The sequence below is a fragment of the Arvicola amphibius genome, chromosome 2, assembly GCF_903992535.2.
Source record: "Arvicola amphibius chromosome 2, mArvAmp1.2, whole genome shotgun sequence".
Classification (NCBI taxonomy): domain Eukaryota; kingdom Metazoa; phylum Chordata; class Mammalia; order Rodentia; family Cricetidae; genus Arvicola; species Arvicola amphibius.
The window spans coordinates 55,581,328-55,605,715 of record NC_052048.2 but is presented as its reverse complement, the minus strand read 5'-3'; the positions used below and the strand labels follow the sequence as shown (position 1 = coordinate 55,605,715).

Genomic DNA, 24,388 nt, shown 5'->3' with positions numbered 1-24,388 from the left:
CTGGAATTTATAGATACTGTAGTGTATCCATTTTGCTTCACCGGATATTTAATATACTTAGGTATGGACTAAGCAAGATATTGATTATTATCTTTGTTAAGGATCACATAACGTTTACCATGATTTTTCATTGTTTCCAAGGTTATACAAATGATATTCTTCATGTCTCAGCATACAATAGAGAAGACAGATTAGGTATTAATAATCTCTTGGGCTGATCAAGCGCTTTAGAGCTCAGCAAATGTTTTCAATTTAGGTTACATGAATTTTTTTTAGACTCGCTCCTAGGCCAGTCAGACGATCAAAGCTGTCACAGCTGGGACAGTAGGCCCAGAGAAGTCCAAGGCTGTGTGTACTGGTCTGCTCTGCTGGGGGTTTCTGGAATGCCACCTTTCTCTTTTCCTCTGAACCAAAGAAAGGGAAGTCAGTTTGGTTCCATGTCTGGGGGCTTCATCTCAACATTGCTTTTTAAGGAAACATTGGTTGAGTGTATGTTAAAAGACTCCGCTGAGCCCTTCTCCTGCACCCACTGTTTAATCCTCAAACCACACCATGAGATAGGAATTATCTTCCCTTTACAGACGGGACGACCAAGACTGAAAGAGTTCCTGGAACTGATCCAAGCCTTCACCAAGACCTCAAGGGCTCCAGGAGGCCCCCACAGACAGACTACGTCGATCCCTTAATCCATGTAAAACAGGCAGTGTTTTTCTCTCCGCTCACACATAGGCCCCCAAATCATTGGCAAGTCGTAGGAAATTCTTAAGTGGCTGCTTATTAATAACGTTTTCCGTTTATATTAGGCCGCCTTTCATCCAAGGGAACTTGGCCAGCTCCATACACAGAGAGCCACAGAAAGCCAACCATCTCTGTTGGGAATAGGGGCCAGCTGGCAGCAGCATCCTTCAGGGGCTTGGCTTGTGGGGGTTCTGGCACCGGTCACACCCTTCAGAACTTGACAGGGGCCCTTTAATATCTGTACTGAAGAGCTCAAGGCAAAAACTTCCCAGAAATCTATGTGTCTTGGTGATTGGGGCCAAAGGCTCAAGATGACCCCAGTGGACTTGCGAAACAAAGGCATCAACAAATTGTGAGTTTATAAAAAATACCAATGCTGGATGGAAAGCCTGTCATCCATATTGAGTTAGACACACAGGGAAAGATGATTTCTTTTTTTTTTTCAGGGTAGGCCTTAAACACAAACAAAACAAAACTCTCAGGGTTTCCCACTGGATGGATAGGAGAAAACTAAGACAAGATGCTGACTTCCCTGCTCCAAGCAGGGTTTTGTGGTTTTGTTCTTGGCCAGAACCTGCTTCCTCTTTCTTCTGGAGAGAAATGAAGGAGTGAAGTACGTAGAATGAAAATAACATTTCCTGGTTTCATGTTTTATTGGAAAGAAGCCTTAGGTGGATTGGATTCACATGGTCAGGAAGACTCTGAAATCATGCAAAGATGGATGCTCTTGCCTCCCCTCCTCCCAGACCAGGCAGATGGGGTGATGCCCACACTCTTTAAGCGCAGAAGATAAGATGAACCCCATTCCCTCTCCTACTCTCGCCCTTCTAAGGTCTCATTTCCACCATTGTCTTACAGAGATGCTGGCGACTCTCTACTCTCCAGCTTGCAGTACACCATGGCGATAAAGCGAAGGGCAAGTTCCTTAACTGTGGTCATGATAAGATCTCGAGGAATCTGTCTCGTCGTCTTCTCCAGCTTCACTGCACTCGGCTGTCGGTCCTTTTAATGCTGCAGTCACGTTGGCCTTAATTTGTTCCTTGAAGTTGCCGAGGACAACTCACTCGGACACCGCAGTTGCTGCTCTGCCTAGAAAACCTTCCCTTCAGAGCCTTGTCATGGTCGACTGTCACTACTCAGGTCGTCACTCAAAGACATCAGTCCCTCTCCTTTTCAAAGCTCACCCTCTTCTCATTTTCCAGTCCTTTTAATTTTTCCTTAGCACTTGTCACTATTTGAAACTTTCTTCTGGTCGGCATGTCTCTCATATGTTTTCACAGGGAATGTCAATTCCTAAGGTCTGGCAACTAGAACAATAAGCATCCAGTAAGTAGCTCATGAAATAACGTGAATCTCAAGTTCTGGTTTTGTAGTTCACAGTGAGCCACATACTCTTTATAGCCATGAAAACAAGATTATTATTGGCATATAAATTTTGCTATAGAGTTATATTCTACAATAACTAAAAATATGTACTGTTACAAAAAGGCCAACTTTGTAGTGTGACACAACTTTGTAGTGTAGTAGAGATGAGAAGTATATCAGGCTGGGCAGTGGTGGTGCATGCCTTTAATCCCAGCACTTGGGAGGCAGAGGCAGGCAGATCTCTGAGTTCGAGGCCAGCCTGGTCTACAGAGTGAGTTCCGGGACAGTCAAGGCTACACAGAGAAACCCTGTCTCAAAAATCAAAAGCAGAGAGAGAGAGAGAGAGAGAGAGAGAGAGAGAGAGAGAGAGAGAGAGAGAAGAATATCACAAAGATCACATCAAAGAAAACTACCTCTGGCCTCTGCTGATGAAGTACACGAAAGAATAAGGAAGAAACAAGGACAATCATTACTGCTGAGCACCGTGACTTCAGTGTCAATTGATCGTACTATATATGTGCTATTGACTGTTCAACATTGAAAAGAATGCTTGACTAAAAACCCCTGGTCTACCCAAAGTAAATATTCTAAAGCACTGTGAAGTTGTGTAAGGGCCAAGAGAAAGTATCTTAGAAAAGGAAGAAGCAAGGACTACCATGGCTTCAGCACCTGAGACCACAGCTCTTGATCTACCTATCTGTAAAGTGGAAGGAAATCCTAGAATGTCCTGCCATCCCAACAGGATGGAGCATTCGATTCCAGGCAGGCATGCACATAGGAGGCGTATTCCTGAAGGACTACCTGCTGCTTGTTTCCTAGTTCTATACCAGCGAACGAGAGTTCTCTGAGCTAGATTTCAACCATGTGCCACGTGACCTGATGCCTTCAGGAATAGGAAGAAAGCTTGGGTACTTGGCATTTGGCTTTAAATGAAAGCATACACATTTAGAGAAAATTTTGTATTTAACAGAAAGGTCATCATCAGCCCTCTCAGTATTGTGGTGTGCCTGGGAACACTTGACTTCTTGAACTGTTTATGTCTAAAATAGCTTCTCTGAAAGAACATGAAGATGGGTAAGTCAGGAGGTGGGGGTCTGGGAGGAGTTGGAGGGTGTGAAAGAATATAATAAAAATACATTGGATAAAATTTTCAAAGAATACATTTAAAAAATACCATACATCTTGCATTCCCAATAATATTCTATGTTCATTTCTGAATACTCCAATGGAAGAGTGTTATATTTTCAGCATTTAATAGATATACCCAAGTCATCTTTTAATTACTATCTTATATAATTATAAATCAATTAAAAAGAAGAAAAATTAATTTAGTAATAAAAATTGAGAAATAAAATATTTTTTTCCTTCAAACTTGGTAATGCTTTCCATGGTTGAACAGAGACAAGCAAATAGTATTATTTGATACCTACCAGTTACCAATGAATTTTCATGACTTTTTCAATAGAAAAACGTATCCATTCTGCAGACATTTTTGTACCTTAATTTTTTAAAATTGTGGTAAACATTTTTAGGACATATATTTACACCCGTTTAGCAGGGTGAAGTCTAGAAGTGGTACACATGTTCACATCGTTGCATAGTCAATCAGTAGTCCTTGTTTTGTTTTGCAACACAAAACTTTAAATCCATTAAATTTTAAAAAAGAAACAAAATACCTTCTCTACTATTTCAGCCTTCCCATAGGGCCTCCACCAGAGCTGTACACCCTCAAGACACTGAAATGCTACTTCGCATTCCCTGCCATGCTCTTTCAAAAACTCAAACTAACTCATGATAGTGCAGTGACCAGCCAAGGATGCTGCATGGCGGCAGCTCTTCAGTGATGGACGGAAACCGGTTCTAAAGTGCTTTAAGGGCCTGGCACACTGGCATTGAGATGGCAGGCTAGGCAGCAGTAGATAGAAGGAAGAGAAGACAGTTTCAGGCTTTTCTGATTTCTGCCCAGCAACTATGCTCCTTTTCATTTCCCCACCTCCCAGAAGGCATTCTTCCCAACAAACAAACTGTCCAATGTCCAGAGAGGAGGAATAAATGAATTGTCTGGGTGGCATTGTCTTTTATTATGTATCTATTTTGTGTGTGTGTGTGTGTGTGTGTGTGTGTGTGTGTGTGTGTGTATTCACGTGGGCATCTGCAGGTGTTCCTATGAGTGTGCTCACATGTGAATGTAGGTAAACATACTTCTGTTACAAGTGAGTGAAAGACAGAGGTCAATGTTTGTTGTCTTTTTCTGTTTTAGAGACAGGATCTCTCAGGGACTCTGGAGGTCATCTACTCAGGGTCACAGTGATGTACTTTTACCATTCCTGGTTCTTACATGGGTGCTCAGGCTCCAAACTCAGATCCTCATGCCTGTGTGGCAGGAGCTCTACTGACAGTCATTTCCCCACTAGCTCCCCAGATCTGACTGGGCAGCTTTTTCACCCTGCTTCCTAATGAGACAGGTATTTCTCAGGGACCGAGCCTGAATAAGACTGGATGGCCCATTGCTCCAACATGCGGCAAGTTTCTTGAATCCTCTGCAACAATGGAATGGAGGAAACATGGGACTCTTCACTGCTTTCATTACTCATCAGGGTATAAACTAAGCCCTGGAGCAGCGAATTCAAATCAAGAGTAAAAACCTGAGCTTTCTGAATTGAGTAGTTTTCCTTCCTGTGGAGCCCTGGGTGCCTATGACAAAGGCGATTTAGCAGCAGCACCAGGGAGCTTTCTAGAAATGCAGAGGTTCTGCATTTCTGCAATGCCCCAGGTACATAAAAGACAAATACAGAAGTCTGATCCTGCCCAGTGCACAGCTCGGTTTCATGGTTTCCAAGGTCCCCCCAGTGGCCCCAGCCACCTGCTCTGCGTGTGTGACAAATGCAAAGGTCGGATGTCATTTCAGAAACCTCTCTGGAGGACTGGCTTCTCACGTCCCAGCACATCCTCACAACACTGTCAGGCCAGGTCATGGTCTAACACGGGACCTTTAAGAGCTCTGTCATGAACATCCAGCAGTGAAAATGACAGCCCCTGGATGACAAGATCAGATTTACTGGGAAAGTTCACACTCATTAAAACTAGGGCTGGAAATGAACTTACTGAACAGCTGACTCCAAATCCCTTGTCTCAAGAGAGAAAAATAAAAGGAAACACAGCCCCTGACATTAAAGAAAAGGTCTTGAGCAACAATTCTGGCCCCTCTCCCTAGAATCCAAGGGGCATGTACATGGGCAAAGCACATTTGGCAGAATTCCCCATGTTCCGTCTCACCTAGCTGCGTGCCTTCCACTGGCCTTTGGGAAACACATCTCCTGTCTGCCTTCCAAATCTTCCAGCCGTTCTCACTCTAACCCCGCAAGCTGATTCAAAGCAATGGGTGTCAAATGAACCACTATATTCTCTTTTCTGCCAACCTCTTGGGAGTTTTAATTTTTCCCCCCAAATTAAAAAGATTTCACCCAGTGGTTATAAAACCAGATGATTTTCTGTTGAGGGGTTCAAAGAGAACATCCACAAGACATGGTGCCATATAGGTCCACGGAAGCCTCTTAAAGGGGTAGACATAACTCAGTGTTGGGACTATGGTAATGCTGGGTTTGAGCATCATCTTTATTCTTCACTTTTTGTAAAGCCTTAGCCTCTAGAAGTCTTGTTTGCTCAATTGTTTAATAATACCTTTGCCTCAACTTCTCTGACATTCTCTTACAAGGCAGGTTTGCTGCAAACTCACTTTCAGGCTAATTCTCATGACTGCTCTGTTCTGTGCACAAGATGTATCCAATAGAAAGAACTCTGTTCTTCCTGCTAAGGATGAAGAAGGGATCTAACACAATGTTCAAATTTGGAAGACCAAGACTGAAAATAACCCCAAACTCAGTTAACTACAATGCTGACCATCCTTTTATGTGAGTCATCTCAGACAACCAATCCCACATGTATGTTCATCACACAATTAATTAGCTACATGAGAGTTGTAATGAATCATAATTCATGTTGAGTAGCAAGTAGGTACTCATGATGTGATAGCTGTTAATGTCTCTATACATCCAACCACTAAAATACCGACACACATAGTAGCATGTACTTCCAGGTACACTGCAACTTTCTGAAACGGAAACATATATGTTCCTCAGTTGAATCCCGGAGCTTTTATGAATCAATATCTCCAAGGACTCATAACTGATGAGCTGATGCCTAGAAAAGAGCTGGGAAAATGATATTCTTCCCAGGTAAAATAAAATGCTTAGATTTTTGTCCCAGTTACTCTTAATCCTGGATGGGTCTGGGTCATATTTATAAAGTTTGATTTTAAAGAGAAAAAGAGAGGAGGACTTGAGGCCAGTGAAGATCCCAGTGTGAGAGGAGAGACAAGTAAAGTCAGGCATCTGTCATCTGTGACAGGCTGGGTGACTGTGAAAGGGGCAACAGAGGGTTCATTTCTCATGCTAAGACAGAAAGGGTTCCACAGGTCCTTGCATTGCTCTTGATATACCAGTGTGGGAAGAAGGGAAGAAATAGAAATCTCCAGTGCTCCCATAACATCTGTGCCACTACTGCACCAGTAGACATGGCTTGCAGACGGATTGCTGTTTGGAGCTTGTAGGGTTTGTAGTCACATTCCAGGGCAGGTCCCATGCTCAGGAATAGTAGCCAACACAAATCAGACTTCATGGTGTGTGTGTGTGTGTGTGTGTGTGTGTGTGTGTGTGCCTTTTGTTGCTTTTTAAAAGTGCATTGGTGTCAGGGTGAGGGTACTAGATCCCCTGGAACTGGAGTTACAGACAGTTGTGAGCTGCCATGTGGGTGCTGGAAATTGAACCTAGGTCCTTTGGAAGAGCAGCCAGGGCTCTTAACTGCTGAGCCATCTCTCCAGCCCTTATTATTATTATTATTATTTTTTGAGAGAAAAAAATAAAGTTGGAAAAAAATAAAGTTGGATGTCTAGGGAAGTAGGGGAAGATTTAGGAGGAGCTAGGGGGAAGGGAAAGAATATAATCAAAATATACTGCATGAAATTCTCAAAAAAAAACAAAGCATAAAAAATAGAAGAGAAAAAATAACTCTTTGGTATTCCTCCTTGCTATCAGTTCACACTGTGACTCAGCGAGAGTGTGCTCCAATGACACATTCCCAATAGGTCATCTCTCACTTTGTTTATGTCCACCTTGCCAACCAGCCATGCCTCTGTATTCCATGCCTCTCTACAGAGTTATATTTCATCTTCCAACTTGACCTTCATATTTGTTTTCCTCATCCAAATTATTTTTATTTTTGTGATATTTTTAAATTAAAACATAATTATGCCATTTTCCTCCTCCTACCCTTCTCCTATCCCTGCCTGGCTCCCTCTCAAACTCATGGTCTTTTCTCCTTAATTATTATAGGTTTTTTTTGTGTGTGCACGCATAAATATATAAATACAACCTGGTGACTCTATTTTGTGTTGCCTGTAGGTACATGATTTCAGGGTTGGCCACTTGGCATTGGGTAGCCAAGTAGAAAGCACCTCCCTGGGAAAGACCAATTCTCCCTGTCAGAAGTTGTTAGTGGCCTGCAGTACTTTGTCTAGGGGGAGGACCAGGTGAGATTCCCTCCTCCCCTTCCACACTGGCATATCCTTTGGTGCTATTGCTCAGGTCTTATCCAGGCATCTATATTGTTAAGGTATCATGAGTATCAGTTCTCCTATTTGAAAGGAAGTGTTGAGTCAACTTGATTTTCAGAGACTTCAGGACCAAACATGTGCTGGAAGTTTACCCTGTCCTCCACCATGCAAAGACAGCTCACAGCATGCTGGCCAACATGCTTCCTTCAGAAGGCCCATGGTGCTCCAGTGCAAAACACGTGCTGGACTCAGTGAAATGAGTGTCAAGATTTCAGATGGCTTCACTTTGACTTAGGGGAAAAGATGGGGAGAGAATTTTTTTCTATCCCCCCTCTCCTCCATCACAATCACCCCCCCTTTTGAAAAAACACTTTGGGACTGGTGTTAGGGATGTGAAACCAGGGCCTCATGCATGCTAGACAAGAATGCTACCCCCGAACCATACCCCTGCTATAGCAGTCTGAATGTTTCTTCCCTCTGAAATAATAACATTAAGTAAATGCTTGCTTTTCAGATTCCAAATAATGAACTGCTTAAATAATACACCAAGAGAACAGAAAATTGAGACTCCAAACTCAAGTGGCCAAGTAGTCACTTGATAATAATAAAAGTGGTGTCCTTTGCTATACTCAAACATATGATTGTACACACACACACACACACACACGGTCAGGGTATTTAAGCCAAAAAGTGTTATTTAAAAGTCGGAACAAGAACAAAGCATCAGGACTCGTCGATTGCATCAGCAAGGACAGCAGATTTTTGCCAAGTCTTGTATGTGTTTCTTGGTTTGCAATAGCTCACAGGCCCCAGCAGCTTCCCAAGTAACAATGTCACAGAGAGAATCAGGGAAGAAAAGCCTTGATGGCTATCACACACAGAAGAAAGTCACTGTCCGAATACCATCCAGGATCCTATCTGAGGGACAGAGCATTTGACTGACTGTATGGTTAATGACAGCAGTGGAAATAAAGGGGGACAGGCTTTGCAGAGAGAGGAACGAAGCCTTCTGGCCTCAGGACAGACAAGTGAGTGGCTGGCAGGAGCCTTCCCACTCTTGGTGCCCTAGAAGCCAGAGGTTGTCACCATCTGTCACCGAGGCTATTTTAACTCTTAAGATTTTAATATATCTGGTGAACAAATCTTAAGTCTATTGCCCCCTACTGTTCATAGCTTGGGATTGAATGGGAAATAAAGCCATCAGCACCTGGAGGAAACCAAAGCTAATTAATACCCAGGATGGGGCAGGGGTTAGACGCTACAGCCACCAGCATCACAACATTTGGAGGGGGGTTTATTTCCAATATTTCTATGACAAAAAAAATCAAATTTCAGAGAGGTCAAGTGATTCTCTGAAGATCACATATGCTTTTAGAGGGCAATGAAGGTAGGCTGTTATCCAAGTGTTTTACTGATATTATGCTCCAGAAAAAGGATGCTTGTACTAAAGATCACATCAACCAGGAAATGCAAATGAGTTTCTGGAAAACAGACCTTATATCAGATATCTCTGGCTCTGTTAATTCCCATCCTACCCCACCACGTCTTTGTGGTGACAGGGACCAACTAGCAGGTGTTTTGTCACTGACTAGTTTAATACTCTTGGCATTGCAGGTCCATTTTTTGGAAGAAAGAAAAGGAGGAGGAAAGAAAGAAGGGAAGAAAAAATAGATGCCAGGAAGACATGGAGAAACAACAGGCCAACTATGTGGCTGCAGCAAATCACGGGGAAAGTGGTATCATGGCCATAGATAAACAGGGATGGATAGATGGATGGGGACACACACATACACACACACACGAGAGAGAGAGAGAGAGAGAGAGAGAGAGAGAGCGAGAGAGAGAGAGAGAGAGAGAGAGAGAGAGAGAGAGAGAGAGAGAGAGAGAGGAAGGCTGAGAGAGAGAAGACAGGCCCTAAACAGGCAAGCAAACCTATTATTTTCTCTTTTCAGACAGCCCCGAGGAGGCTGAAACCACCCAAATGGTGGCATCAGTTCAGCTCTGGAACTTCTGAGGAGTCCTCCAGCAGGTGAAATACAGATTTAAGGGCCAACCTGGGCAGAGAAGAGACCAAGTATAGTGCAGGAAAGAAAGAATGGAGAAAAATCTGCTTTTCACAGGCAGTTGGAATCCAAAAGGGCATTGATTGTAATTAAGACCCCACAGCTCCATCGGTGTGACCTGTCAGCTTCCAGGACAGGAGGCCTTCCTTAAGGGAGTCTAGTCCAACTGGCCCTGGCTGATTTTCCTTCGACCACCTTTTAGGGGCCCACAGCACTGTAGTTCTAGCTAATTCTTTACTAGATCAACTCCACCAATGGGATGTGAAGTTCTTTTGAGTGGGGAGAATTTGGCTTCAGCAGTGACTAAGGTCACATCTCTCTAGCCTTACCTCTCACCAGTGAACCTGTGGCCTTTTCATGGATTGATTTGATTTCTGCAACAATGTTTACGATGCTCACATGAGTAAAGGAACAATGCTAGCAGCTAGCATTTGCTGAGCATGTACAGTGCGGCTGGCACAGCTCTGGGGACGTTTTAGATGCCACATCACAAAAGTCCTACACCTATCACCCTACCTATGTATAGATCTCACTGCTCTCAGGGTCCAGGCCCTACGTGTCTCTCTTACTGTTTAACCTGAGTCCTTTCCCCACCCCTCCCACTTCTAGAAAGCATTGTCTTTCCTGTATTGTTATCTTTCCCCACTCCACCCCAACCCATACATATTGCATGGGGGAAGTTACAAAAATAACTGTACCATTTGAAATTGCCCTCTTTTGTGGACTGCTCTGTAACGTGTTAAAGAACACGACGCCTTATGAAGTCAGTGTGTCTAAATTCTCACATTAAAAAAAGAAAATTCCCAAGGGGAAAGAGCATTTGGTGGAAAGGAAAAACCTCTACAAGTACTCTAAGAGGCACCAAAACCTCAGTTTTCAGAATATGGTGATTCTAACAAAGTTGTGACTTACTCTTGAGCCCTTGGGGATGGTCATCCTGACCCACCTGTGAAAGTCACCAGCAGGCAGGCTGCCTTCTAGGGCTCAGGATGAAAGCAGCCTTGCTGAAATGGGTTAAAATTGCCTTCAGGGCCAGGCAGTGGTGGTGCACGCCTTTAATCCCAGCACTGGGCAGGGAGAGGCAGGCAGATCTCTGTGAGTTCGAGGCCAGCCTGGTCTATAAGAGCTAGTTCCAGGACAGGCACCAAAGCTACGCAGAGAAACCCTGTCTCGAAAAAACAAAACAAAACAAACTAAACAAACAAACAAACAAAAAAACAACAGCAAAAAATGCCACAACAACAACAACAAAAAAAATTGCCTTCAGGAAGAGATACACAGCAAAGCAAAGCACATGCAGCCTTGTATACTGCAGGCCTCTTATGCATGACACCGATGTCTATATTCATGTCATGCTAGAGCCCTCCTAACCCATGATTCCACACATGCTCACAGTGGAAGGGATTTCTATCATTGGGGAAGCGATCTATAAGTCTAGGTAATTCCCAGCCACTCTGAAGGATGTCACCACATCTGGCATCTGTATTTCTAGTTCCCAAAAGCCCACTAGACCCTAGCACAGTACACGATCACACAGCAAACAACAGTAAGATTAAAACCCAGAACTTTGTCCTCAGACTTCCATGGCAGTGCTATGATTGGTTCTGGGGAAACCAAAGGCCACTGAGAGGAACTAACTGTGAGCACAGGCCAGTAGGGAGTCACCTCATCATATGCTACAGCAGGCGATGCTGTCAGATTCGGAAGCTCTGTCACCATTTCGAAGCCAAAGGGACTGGCTAAAATTAAACCTCAATAATTTGAGAGTCATTTCTTTATTTGGAAGTGCTCCCGACGTGTGCTTCGGCATCTTTGATGTTTCAGATACGTGCCAAAACGGGAGCGGTGCATCAATGCTACCTATCATTATTTGCTTTGCAAATGCCCCCACCCCAGCCTCCTCTGTTGCTATTAGGAAAGGGTCACTTTTAGAGAAGCCCTGTTTCTTGAGTGAGGTCTGAAGATACTGCATATCTGTACCATGCCACTTTGCATTTGAACTTTCTAATATTTTTATATTGGACCACCAAACCCAGTACCCGGCCGGCCTCAGAGAGAACACCTTCCTCCATCCAAAAACCCTAGATTCTTTCTCATCCTGGCTACAAAAACACATCCCTGCTTGCTTTGGGAATTTACAGATTTCTTACCTACCTCCTAAAGGATGAGCTGCCAAGCTTCAGAGGAAGGAAGCCTTCCAATCCGGTCTTGATCTGGTCAGTTGCTCCAGTTCACTGTCCCCCTGGAGCTGGTATCAGAAGATGCAAGCAGGACCCCAGGCAGCCCACACATCTCCTTTTCTGAGTCTGCAAATCTGAGCCCTTCCTGAGGCAGGCAGCAGGCTCAAACCCCAGCTGGTCTGCTTTTGCATTCCCTCAGAGAGAACACCGTCCCCAGACGCGGACCCTGCTGGAGATCCCCCAAGCCGGGGACCGTGACTTGTGCTCTTGTTCTAGGCCTGCCTGAGCCCTGGAATTGTCTTCTCAAGAACCCCAGTTTCCTCTAAACTGGCCGACTTCACGATTATCTGAAGGAAGTCACAGACCCCAGTCTCTGCGTCATCCGCTGATCCTGAGCCAGACCTAGGAGACCAGTCAGCTGCTCGCAAAGCCGGGGCCACTGAACCAGGAAATGTGCAGCTCATCCAAAAAAATAATAATAACTGTCACGGAGCGGAGCGCCTGGCGGAGCTGGAGAAGTCGCTGTTCGCAGTTCCAATGCCTGCATCCTCCGCATGCTAATGAGGCTGTGATGTCAGCAAGTCAGTCACAGCATCTGGACGTCCCAGTCTGGCCGCCCAGGGTTGAGATTTATTTACATGTAAATTACCCTTGCCTTCCAAATCAATAATCCCTAAGCCAATGTGTTGGGGAGGGGGGAACCTTTCTTAATGTAAAAGCCCAGCTATGAAGCCGCCAAAGGAGCAGGGAAGAACAAAAATCACATCTCAGAGAGGCTTAAAAGGCACACGACTGTTCATCCCCCCCCCCCCACGCACACCTTTTTTGTTTTTGTTTTTTAAAAAGAAGCTCCATGCTAGAGATCTTAGCTGGCCACAGGTATAGCTTGGATACCAGGTTCAGATCAGAAACTGTACTAGCCCAGCAGCAGCACAACCAGAATGAGTCCGTCCTTCCTTCCCCTCTCTCTCTCTCTCTCTCTCTCTCTCTCTCTCTCTCTCTCTCTCCCTCCCCTCTCCTCCTTCTCCCTTCTCTCCCTCTCTCTCCTTCCCTCTCTACCTCTTACTATGTTGAACCTTCAAATGCTGTACTTTTCCCTCTTCAACTTTCATCCCAGGGTGTCAGATTTCATGTCATTTTTTCTTTTCATTTCATGTCAGATTTTGCTGCCCTGGGATCAAGTCACCTGAGAGTTTATAAACCTGGACTAAAGTGCATTCAGTTGTCACCACTGGCTTTGGATGTGAATTGGTCACATACAGTCCCTGACCCCTTGCTCCAGTTTCAAGAGAGCATAGAGGACAACATCATCACAAACCCTCAGACACACAAGGAGAATACCATCCCGAGGCTTCCAATCGACAGTCAGGAAACAGGCAGAATGGAGACAGGCTTCTTCCCACATCTGCCTGGGTTTCAGCAAAGGTGAGCCAGAACTTCCACTGAATCTTATACCTTTAGCATTGTTCCTAAGGAGTTTTTTGTTTGTTTGTTTGTTTGTTTGTTTTTGCAACAGCATCTCTTCCTGGCCTGGAACTTACCAAGCAGGGAGGCTGGCTGGTTAGAGTTTTAAGGGGTCTATCTGTCTCTGCCTTCCCAGTGCTAGGATGGCAAGCAGGAGGCACCATGACTGACTTTTCCCATGGGTCCTGGAAATGGTCCTCATGCCAGAACGCAAGCACTTTACCATCTGAACCATCTTCCGAGCCCCATTAATAAATATTTAATAGACATATACTCTACACAATACACACTATATTGGCATTTTCGCAGTCTCTGCACTCACTGAGTTTATGTACCAAAGTGCAGTAACAGAAGTACAAACAGAATGGCCAACTTTGGGGTCAGCAAACAAAATGCTATTCAGTCTAATAGTCTACCAGAGGGGTCACATTTCTCTGAGTACTTTTCTCCATTGTCATCTCCTATTGCTCCAAACTAATTTTCTTTCCATGTTCCCTGTCATCCCCCAGGTCAGGTGAACAGCAGGTTCAAACTAACCTCAGACAAGGAAACACTATGGGCAAGCAGTGTGTGTGTGTGAGAGAGAGAGAGAGAGTGTGTGTGTGTGAGTGTGTTTGTGTGTGTGTGTGTGTGTGAGTGTGTGTGCATGTGTGTGAGAGTGTGTGTATGAGTATACATGTTTGTATGTGTGTGTGCACATGTGTATGTGAGTGTGTTTCTGAGTGTGTGCATGTGTGTGAGAGAGTGTGTGCATGAGTATACATGTTTGTATGTGTGTGTGCACATGTGTATGTGAGTGTGTTTCTGAGTGTGTGCATGTGTGTGAGTGTGTGTGCATGTGTGTGAGAGTATGTGAGCATGCATGTTTGAATGTGTGTGTGCATGTGTGTGTGTGTGTCTGTGAGGGTATCAGCTGCAGAGGCTAACAGAGGCCCAGCCCATCATGCTCTGAGGTCCCTGAGGACAAAGCAGCCAGTGCAGCTCCTCGCCCCCGCCCCACCTCTGCTGGAGAGCCCACTGTGATGAGACCTGCCCTTTCAGCTGGAGCTCCTGAAGCTTCAAATGACTTTCTTTGTTGGATGTTGAGAAGGTAAATTATGCCTTTTGTTATACATAATTGTATTAATAATGCTTAATCATTTCTTCCAGAAGGTTTTTTTTTCTGGTTCACCGAAGACCTTTATGATTAACAACATGAGACCTGGAATAACTTTTACCCAGAGAAATGGAACATGAGAGACACTCTGTTTTAAGTCCCCATCACACATATGGGGCGTCATACGGATATGCCAACCCTCAATATCCTTCAAAAGGTTAGTTACTAAACCAAATCATTTGGATCCACCAGCCCAGCAGAAGGGGTGACATCCAACTTCAGGGTGGCCAGGGACAAGTCTTTTCAACCAGCTTATGGCCCAGTTTTGACATGGGAAGATGGGCCCACCAGACTCTGACCTTATCAGCATTACTCCATGAGGCCAATAAGACACGATTCACAAGTGATTGGCAGTGGAGAGGAAAACTGGAATGTAGAAGGCAACACGAGATTCATCTTCAGCTGGAACAGATTTGACACAAGGCTAGAGAAGTCATGAGACTTGATAATATAGTGTGGAATTAGCAGCATAGTATGGCATCCAGAATGGATGAGCTGGCAACCATTAAAGTTCTGGGATTTGAAGCCTGGGCCTCTCTTGGTGCTAGCGCTGAAACTCTGGGTGGGTTTTGCACATGCTAGAAAAGCCCTCCATCACAGAATAGCATTGCCAGTCCCTAAGCCTAGGGTCCCCAGCTGTAATACGGGATGTTAACAGTACTTAGCTTCAGAGAGCTGTTGGGGAAATCAAATGAATTTAATGTGAAATATTTCGCATTGAGTCTATACAGCACACACTTGACGATGTTAGCTATTCATAGAAGAAATAATGTTACCCTCACTAACTTTGGCATATCTATTTAATCGATTGATTTCAAGGGTTGAAAGGATGACTTTAAAATCATTCCCACTCCCAAGGATATATACCCTCATAGCTCCACCAAAAGTGAGTAATCTTCTGACATGCGCTATCCTATAATCTCCAATGCAGACTCTTCGGACTCCTAAAATACACCGTAAGAAGGCATAAAAAATAACTGACCAACATCAGGAGAGAGGCATTTCATTTTCTGAAACTGTATATTGGGACAAGACAACCAGAGATACTCCTTTACACACAGCGAGGGGTCATCCTCATAAACCAGAGAGCCGAAATATAAGTTTTAAATGATTACGAAACACCGCATCTACCCAGCTATCAGGGTTTCTTCTCACGACCCCATGACCGCCACAGAGCTGGAGCTCTCAGCCACTGCCAGCTTTGCAGGCAGGCACCAAACCACCCATTGCTGTCTTTGGAAAAGATTAAAATTCAAAATTCAAAGTTAAGGCTTCTGTATTATTAGAAGGTTGGAAACAATCATCAAATCTCTCTTATGTCGGTGTCTATATGTACATTTCTGGAACGCGTGCTTCAACTACTCATTATCCTCATACTCATGGGAATCAGATACATTACATGAGCCCCCTCTATTTTGCAGCCATGGGCTCAGGCCTAGGGGATGCTTTGGTGATCAAGACAGATCCAGATCCAGCCTTCAAAGAGCTCCACAGTGAAAGTGAAGACAATTGAAGAAGCCACGAGAGTGGAGGATGATGTGTGTTAGGAGACAGCCTATGTGGCCCTTAGGAGGTCTAGCTACAGAACGGAGGGGCATTCCAAAGCTCAGCAGATGGAGGAAGCAGAATATCTAGGAATCAGGACGGCACAGGCTATTAAAGTAATATCTACACACAGATAATTCCTTATGATGGAGATTGTTCTGTTGGGGAGTTTTTGAAAATATGCTTTTAGGTATGCAAAAAAGATCATGCAAAAACTACGTGGGAAAGTGCAGAGGCCTGGTGCACCGACAAACTTGTTCTGTGTGTATTGTGCTTTATAAAAGCAGAGGAAAATGCTACATTGATGAAAGCAAACTTCATGGGCAGCGGTAGAAAAGAATAGGCAGTGTGTGCACAGGGCATGAAAACCCATCAAGAATCCATTAAAGGCCAGGGAAACAAATGCAGATGCTGACATTTAAAACTTTGTCTCTAGCTTGGAAAGTGGAAAATTGTAGAAGCGACAATACCATGTAGGAAGAGGGAAAGGAGAGTAAGACTGTGTCCAATGTGATTTTTAAAAAAAAAGGATCAGGAAAACTGTGATTTGAGTTAAGCCTCAGGTCAAAGCAATTTTTGCTTTTTTAGAAACAATTTTCTATGAGGAAGGCCTATCCTAAACATGACATGAAATTTAGAAGCTATAAATAGAAAAAAAAAAAGTCCTGCTGAATTTGTCAAGGTCAAATTTTAGTAGCTAGAGAGGGTGTCTAGGCAGGAAGAAAAAGAAAGAACAGAATTAACAACAAATGGAGAATTAAAAATCCTGGCATCATGGGTACAGGATACAGGGCAGCACCAGTTTAACAATGGCAGCTAACAAAGAGACCACTTCGTGGGCTGGCAAAGCAAATGTTGTCTGACTCCAGCTGGTATTGGTCAGGACCGTACTAGAGAAGCAGAAGGAAAGGTTTTGTGAATCTGTCCGGTTGGCCTGTAAGCATAGAGAAAAGAAGCTAAGTGGGGACAGGGAGCATGACAGCCTACAGGGGGGCCTTCTGAGGAAGGGTGTAATGAGCAACTTTTAATTTCCATTTCTATAGGTATCAAATATGAAGGGATGAACTTGAAATGAACTTAAGTAAGGCTGTTAAGTACTGAGATAAGAGCTGGTATGGATTACTAGAGAAATTTTCATTTTTAGAGAAATCAAAAGAGATAAAGACCATCATAGCTGGTAAAGGTCAGGACCATTCATAAAATGCTAATTACTGCTAAAGACATTGCCATGGCTTCAAACCACTCACCTAATAAGGGTCATTTGACTTCATTCTTCACAGGTGTGTATGCTGTACACATGTACACTTATGTGCATATAGAGTTTTAAATATATAGTCTTTACAGGAAGCTTTCTAACATCCAGACATCAAAATCCAGTAAAGTAAATGAGGGTGGGGAAGGTAACAAAGAATTGTCATATTAATAGGGACAGACTGGGTGGTAACATAATCATCTGTCTCAGATTTCAGTGGTTTAGCACAGGAAACATTGATTTCTCACTCAGGCAAGGCTGTCTGGGGGAAGTGGGGAGGGTAGGGCAGGAAACATAGGCTTTGTAGATACCTCCACTCCAAGCTGTGGCTCAGGGATCTCACCCAATCCCGTTGTATCTCGGATTTCAACCTGTAATTTCCATGTTCTAACAACACAAGAAGAAATGAATAGGCTTCCGTGTGATTCAAGTTGGAGATGAATAATAGCACTTTGATTGATCAATCCATTCTATGACCTCATCCACCTGCAAGGAGGCTGAGAAGCCTGTGTCCCAGAAGATGGAACGTAGATAATAAAAACATCTGCAATGCACAGCACACATCATTTTTGCTGTGCAAAGACATCTACAAAGCACAATCTGTTAAAACTAGGATGTCATAAAACAGTGGATGTTTAGCATCTGAAAAAACCTGTAGCCATCAGGTAGTTGCGAATGGAAACAGCACATACTACAGGCCAACAGGCTGACATTGAAAATACGTATTCTGAGTTTTCATCATAATTCAAGCAACAGTATCCACACCAAGTTACCTTACAAGGAATACATGTTTGAAGTATGTGACATTTCTACTGGGGAGGCAGAGACATGAGGCACCCACAGACACGAGGCTAGCTTGTCAGCAGGAATCGCTCAGGAGAAACATCCTCAATGGCCTCTGACCACTTTTCCAATTCAAGAATGCCTTATGAACAAGCCTAAAAACATGATATTGTTTAAATCTGGATATCTCTTCTCCCAGATGAATGTTCACGTTTGATGACAGCATATCCTAGCCTCACTTTCTCCATCTACAAAATGGACATGTCTATCACTCAAGCTTAAGAATGATTAGATGAACCACAATATATAAAATGCTTTGTAGACTAGTTTATATGTCAAAATCATCTTCCACTTGATTTTCTTTTCTTTTTTAGATTTTATTTTATTATGTATACAGTGTTCTGCCTCCATGTATGCCTGCAGGCCAGAAGAGGGCACCAGATCTCATTGCAGATGGTTGTGATCCACCATGTGGTTGCTGGGAATTGAACTCAGGACCTCTGGAAGAGCAGCCAGTGCTCTTAACCTCTGAGCCATTTCTCCAGCCCCTTCCACTTGATTTTTAAAGAAAGGCACAGGAAAGATTGTTGCTACAACATATGATAAAATTATTCATGATAGACATAAGGATAAACTCTCTTCTCCCAGGCATTCTTTGTTTGTATATGAAAAACCTATATCAGGAATATTCCATAAAGCACTGACATTTCTAAATCTTATGAAATATCATGTGTCACATTTTAAATTCAGAAAAACAATATTCTGTATTTTTCTTATCATTTTAGGAATTGCCACACTTCATATACTTTAATTATCTTTGATCCCAATAATAAAATGCACACAATTTTAACATTGCCTTTTATCCTCTTTTAATTATAGTAATTAAAATATGAGATATAGACAATATATATGTACATATCAAAATAAAAGACTATTAAAGACCATGCTTACTCCCTCCAAAAAGTTAACAATTGCGTCAACAGTTTAAACAGGCACACCGTGGCACATTTTCATTAGCATGCCATTAAACTGGCATGATGTGCTAATAAATGGGTTTTTAATTAAGAAAAAGAGGAGCTGCATTTGCTCTGGCAGCTTTTTGGACTACTGGTCCCATCATCAAGCTGAGCAGAAACCAGAATTTCCATAGGGGAGAACAAGGTGCTCATTGCATAGGATGCTTTGGTTTCTAGACTTTCCCAAAGGCAGCTACAGAGAGACACTTCTCTTGAGAGAACTGTGGTAACACATCAAGTATTTTAGAAAGAAGAATGGAAAACAATCTGTCTCACAAAAGAGCAAATGGACAGCAAAGATCTTCCCTGGAGAATTATCTCAGGAGAGGAAACATCACAGACGGACAACCTGACATGTTTTTTCACAGGGACAAGTACCAGGAGCTCTATGCACACGATGTCACTGAGTCCTCGTCTAAAAAAGTAACTTTCATCATCGTCTACCATCCAGACAGAGATGCTGATGTACTAATGGAATAAGGATCTGTAACTGAGATCTATCCTTGGGTCATTACAACACCCCTGACACTTCATTTAACTCAGAACTTCACAACTTTCAAAGCCCAGGTGTTATTACAGTATGCAGAGTATAGTATGCTGAAAAGAATTTCTTAATAAAAACATAGAACACAGAATGTTCTCTGTTCCTCTAAACAGTAGATTGCTTTGTACAAAGAAAGAACACAGAGGGTTTACCTGGGAGGCAGGAGCTCTTCTCTTCAGAGTTCTTATTCTGTTTCATAGTCTTTCATTCTTAGTGGTGGCAAAACTACCTTGGTTAATACCAACTGTGGTAGTTTGCATGAGAATAGCTCCCATAATATATTGGAATATGTAGCTCCTAATTGGTGGAACTGCATAGGAAGGATTAGGAGATGTGACCTTGTATGAGCAGGTGTATCCCTGGGGGTGGACTTTGAGGTTCCAGAAGCCATGCTATTCCCAGTTAGCTTTTTCTTTCTGCCTCCTAAGATGGAAGAGCTGCTGTCCCAGCACCATGTCTGCTGCCATGCTCCCTGTCATGGACTCTAATCCTATGGACCTGTAAGGCTCAATAAACTCTTCTTCTATAGGATGCCTTGGTCATGGTGTCTCTTCACAGCAATAGAAAAATAGCCATAATGATTTGATTAAGGTCACTCTAACTAAATTCAATGCTGTCTCGGAGCAGATCTTTATTGTTGCTTTGTACTACTCTATTCTAAGCACCTGGTACCTTGTGTTCTGACAACCAATGAAAGGTTTGGCAATTTTTCCTGTGAAAACTGCAGGACATTTGGGGTTACTTCTGTAATAACTGCTTTCTGTTTTCGGCACTCTGACAAATGCTGGGGAACGAGAAAGAAAAAGGTGGAATGCCACAGTCTTCTATGTTTCAAATGTTTTGGTCTCTTCCCCCAGCTCATCTTCATCTTCTTGACAGATCCACACTGGAGAACTCCCAGCTGGGCTCAGGTATGGAACACTTCTATGTTCTTGATGCTCATTCACTACTTAGGTCTGGTCTAGGGTTGTAACTTCTGTCTTGATGCTAGTGAGTTAAGGCCAAACCATTCCCATTAACTCTGGGCTTGCATGTCTACCTGCCTACATCATATCAAAATGTAGATGTCAAAGGCTTCTCAACTATCATGTATATACCATATCTCCCATGAACCTCCTTTAGCTTCTGTCTTTGAAATATTAGTTAATGGCAACTCTACCATTACAATGAAAAAAAAGAGCAAATTCCTTGGAGATCATCTTCATATATTTCTTCTGTTACACTTCAACTTGTAAGACATATGACAGAAAATTTGTACCTCAAAGGCCAAATACAGTTTGCTTCATGTCTTCTCACAAGCCTTAGAATACAATTATACTAGGTATCTAGACACCATCTATGTGTCTACATTAGGTATCTATAGCTACATTCATGCTACAACAAACTTGAATAGTTTCCAGCAAACACTTTGTAGCTTGCCAAAATTAAGACATCGATAATCTTGTTTTGATCACTAAATATTTTCCAGCCCTTGCCTAACCCTATTGAGTTAGATGTTGGCTCCACCCGACATTTTTCTTCTACCTTCATGATTATCACTCTAGTCCATGTCTCTCCTATGTGGAGATCCAGGGAATCATCAATGCAGTCATTCTCTTGGTCTAGAAACAAGATGGCACCTTTGGCGAGTCTCCTTGGGAGACTGGATTGTGTCAGATTCCTACACAAAACCCTCCAGCTCTGCTCATGTCTGGAGGTAGCCCTGAGGATCGAGACCACATATGTCCCTAACATCTTTTCCTACTGCTCTCTACCTTTTTACAACCCAAACATAGGGTCTTGAACAAGCCAGGCTTGAGCCGCCCCCTGAGCTTTCACACTTGCTCTTCCTCTGAAATGGTCTGTTCTTTAGAGAGTAGCATGGCTCCCTGTCAACTTTTCAAATCCAACATCAGCCTGTGGGGCCTTTTCCTCCAGTTTTCTGACTCGTTCCCTCTGACATTCTCATAAAACCATTTTATTGAGACATACTTTACACACTATGCATATAAACGTCAACCAATACATAGTTCTACTATATTCACAATCCTTATCATGGTCTAATTTTAGAACTTTAACTGACCTACAAAGAAACTCTCTAATAAGTTGCTCCCTAGTGGCCTCACTATCCTGGACTTAAACAAACACTAATCTACTTTGTATATGCAAATATTCCTATTCTGCATATTTCATCCAAATAAAACTTTATCATATGCAAACATTTGTTAATGGTTTTTCTTTGGCATAATATTTTAAATTTATCTATGTTATAGCTTATATCCTAACTTCTTCATTCATTCTTAATTGCCAAACTTCACATTGCATGGTATATTGTTATGTTTTGGAGATGAAGTATCCTATCCCTCAGAAGAGACATTGTTCCTCAGCTGGTAGTATGACTCAGAGGTTAAGAAAGACATGAGGATATTAACTTCAACAATGATGAACCCATATTAATTATACATAATTGTATAATAATGGGTTTCATTATAACATTTATATATTTTTTGCTTTTATATATTGTGTGGTATGAAAATACATGTGTTCTTGTGTGTAGACATACAAGTGTACAGGTACATGTGCATGCAAATACACGGGGAGCTCCAAGGTTGACGTAATGTGTCTTTCTCAATTGCTCTTTATCTTAAACACTGAAGAGGTTCTCTCTGTGAAAACAGAACTCCCCATTCCATTTGGCTAGCTTGGCTTGCTCCAGGGATCTTGCTTCCACCTCACACCAGCTGGGATTACAGCTGGCTGTCACACCCACTCAGCTTTTACATGCATTCTGGGATCTGAATTCTAGTCTCACACTCGCACAGTGAGTGTGTTACCCACTGAGACATCCCCGAAGCCCTCATTATCACATTTTCAGACTTGTATATAGTGTGTTTTGATCATTTGATTGTTCTCCCCTCACCAATAATCTCTTTTGTCTCTCTCACTCTCTCACTTCTGTTCGTCCTCAACTTGTTCCCCTTCAATTTTTAGGGTTTTTTGTCTGTGACATAAATATCTTCCTTATAGTATTTTCAGGATCACAGATACCTTACCAGTGACTGTATCACAAAAAAAGCATGTCTCTCTTTCCCCAAACCACCAACTTCCTTTAACTCTTGGGGGAAAGGTAGATCTCTAGGAACCCCCAACTACACTCCATGGCATGACATGAACACACCCAGTCTTGTGCAGGTCTTGTTCAGATAATCACAGCTGCGCTGAGTTCAAGAGGGCATCAGACATATCATTCCCAGAAGACAGCATTCTACAACATTCCACTCTTCCCTCCATTCTTACATTTCTTCTGCTCCCCCTACTGCCAGGTTCCCTGGGTCTTGGAGGGCTGGCTCAGTGTCCCGTTTATGACTCAGCATTTATTCATATAAACTATTATATAAGCTATATAAATATAATTATTTATATAATCAGGTATTTATCTGTAGCACTTTGGCTATAAGCCTCTCCCTAACAGAATGACATCTTATAACAAACTGACCTAACTCCTATAGAGTATTCCACCCAATCCAAGAACATACGCTCTACTCCTCAGATGACATCCCACGACACAAAATAAATTCTAAGAAATTTATAAAAAATTAAAATAACTCCATTTATCCTATTTGACCACAATAAAATCAGACAAAACCAACAGCAAGCAAATATTTAGAAATTACACAAATTCATGGAGACTAAACAGCACATTACTGAATGATGAATGGGTCAAAGAAGAAATTAATAAAGAAGTTTTTAAAAACCTTGGAAATAAATAATGAGAACATAATATGACATACTTTTAGAATATATTAAAAGCAATCCTAAGGATTTAATTGATTTATAAATGATCAATATTTTCAGAAAAGTGACAGAATACAAAACCAACTTGCAAAAATCTGTAGTCAAGGCTGCCCAGTGGTGGCACATACATTAATCCCAACATTCAGGAGGCAGAGGCAAGTGGATCTCTGAGTTCAAGGCCAGCCTGGTCTACAAAGTGATTTCTAGTACAGCTAGAGCTAACACAGAGAAACCCTTTCTTGAAAAACAAAAGCAAGCAAACAGAAACTCAGTAGCCTTTCTATACACCAATAACAAATCATGGAAACATTCTCATTTACAATAATTTTTTTAAAAAGGAGGTCAAAGACCTATATAATGAAAACTTGAGATTTCTGAAGAAAGAGATTGAAGAAGACACTAAGAGATGGACTGGTAGAATCAATAGTGCGAAAGTGAACATTCTACCAAAAGCAATTACAGATTCAAGGCAATCCCTATCAAAACGCATAGGACATTTTTCACAAAAATAAAAACAACTTCTAAAGCCTAATATGGACTCTCAAAAGATTGCAAATAACTAGAATAATTCAGAGCAAAAAGAACAACACTAGAAGTATTCCAGATTTTAAGCTACATTACTAGGTCAAAGTAATAAAAAACATGGTACTGGCACAAAAACAGATATTTGGATCAATGGAGCAAAATGAAAGACTCAAACAGGATTGTGTGTAACTGTACGTACCTGATAACTGACAAATATGCCAAAAAGACACACTGGAGGAAAGACGTTCCAAAAATGGTACTTGGAAAGTGGATGTTCATATGTAGAAGAGTGAAATTAGATCCACATCTATCACCAAGCACAAAAAAATCAATTCCAAAGAACCAAAGAGCTCCATGTAAACACTGGACCTG

General features: G+C 42.4%; 1 protein-coding gene across 2 annotated transcripts in view; it reads right to left on the bottom strand.

Annotated features, from left to right (window-relative positions):
- Prickle2 (prickle planar cell polarity protein 2) overlaps positions 1–24,388 on the bottom strand; it is a 160,466-nt gene that overhangs the window by 94,132 nt on the left and 41,946 nt on the right. The window contains exon 1 of one of the 2 annotated variants that reach the window (XM_038320412.1): positions 11,932–12,400. The exons of the other annotated variant lie outside the window; for it this stretch is intronic. The gene's annotated coding sequence lies outside the window, so the exon portion shown is untranslated. Of the gene's footprint in view, positions 1–11,931; positions 12,401–24,388 lie in introns of those variants that run through there. 2 annotated transcript variants of the gene reach the window in all.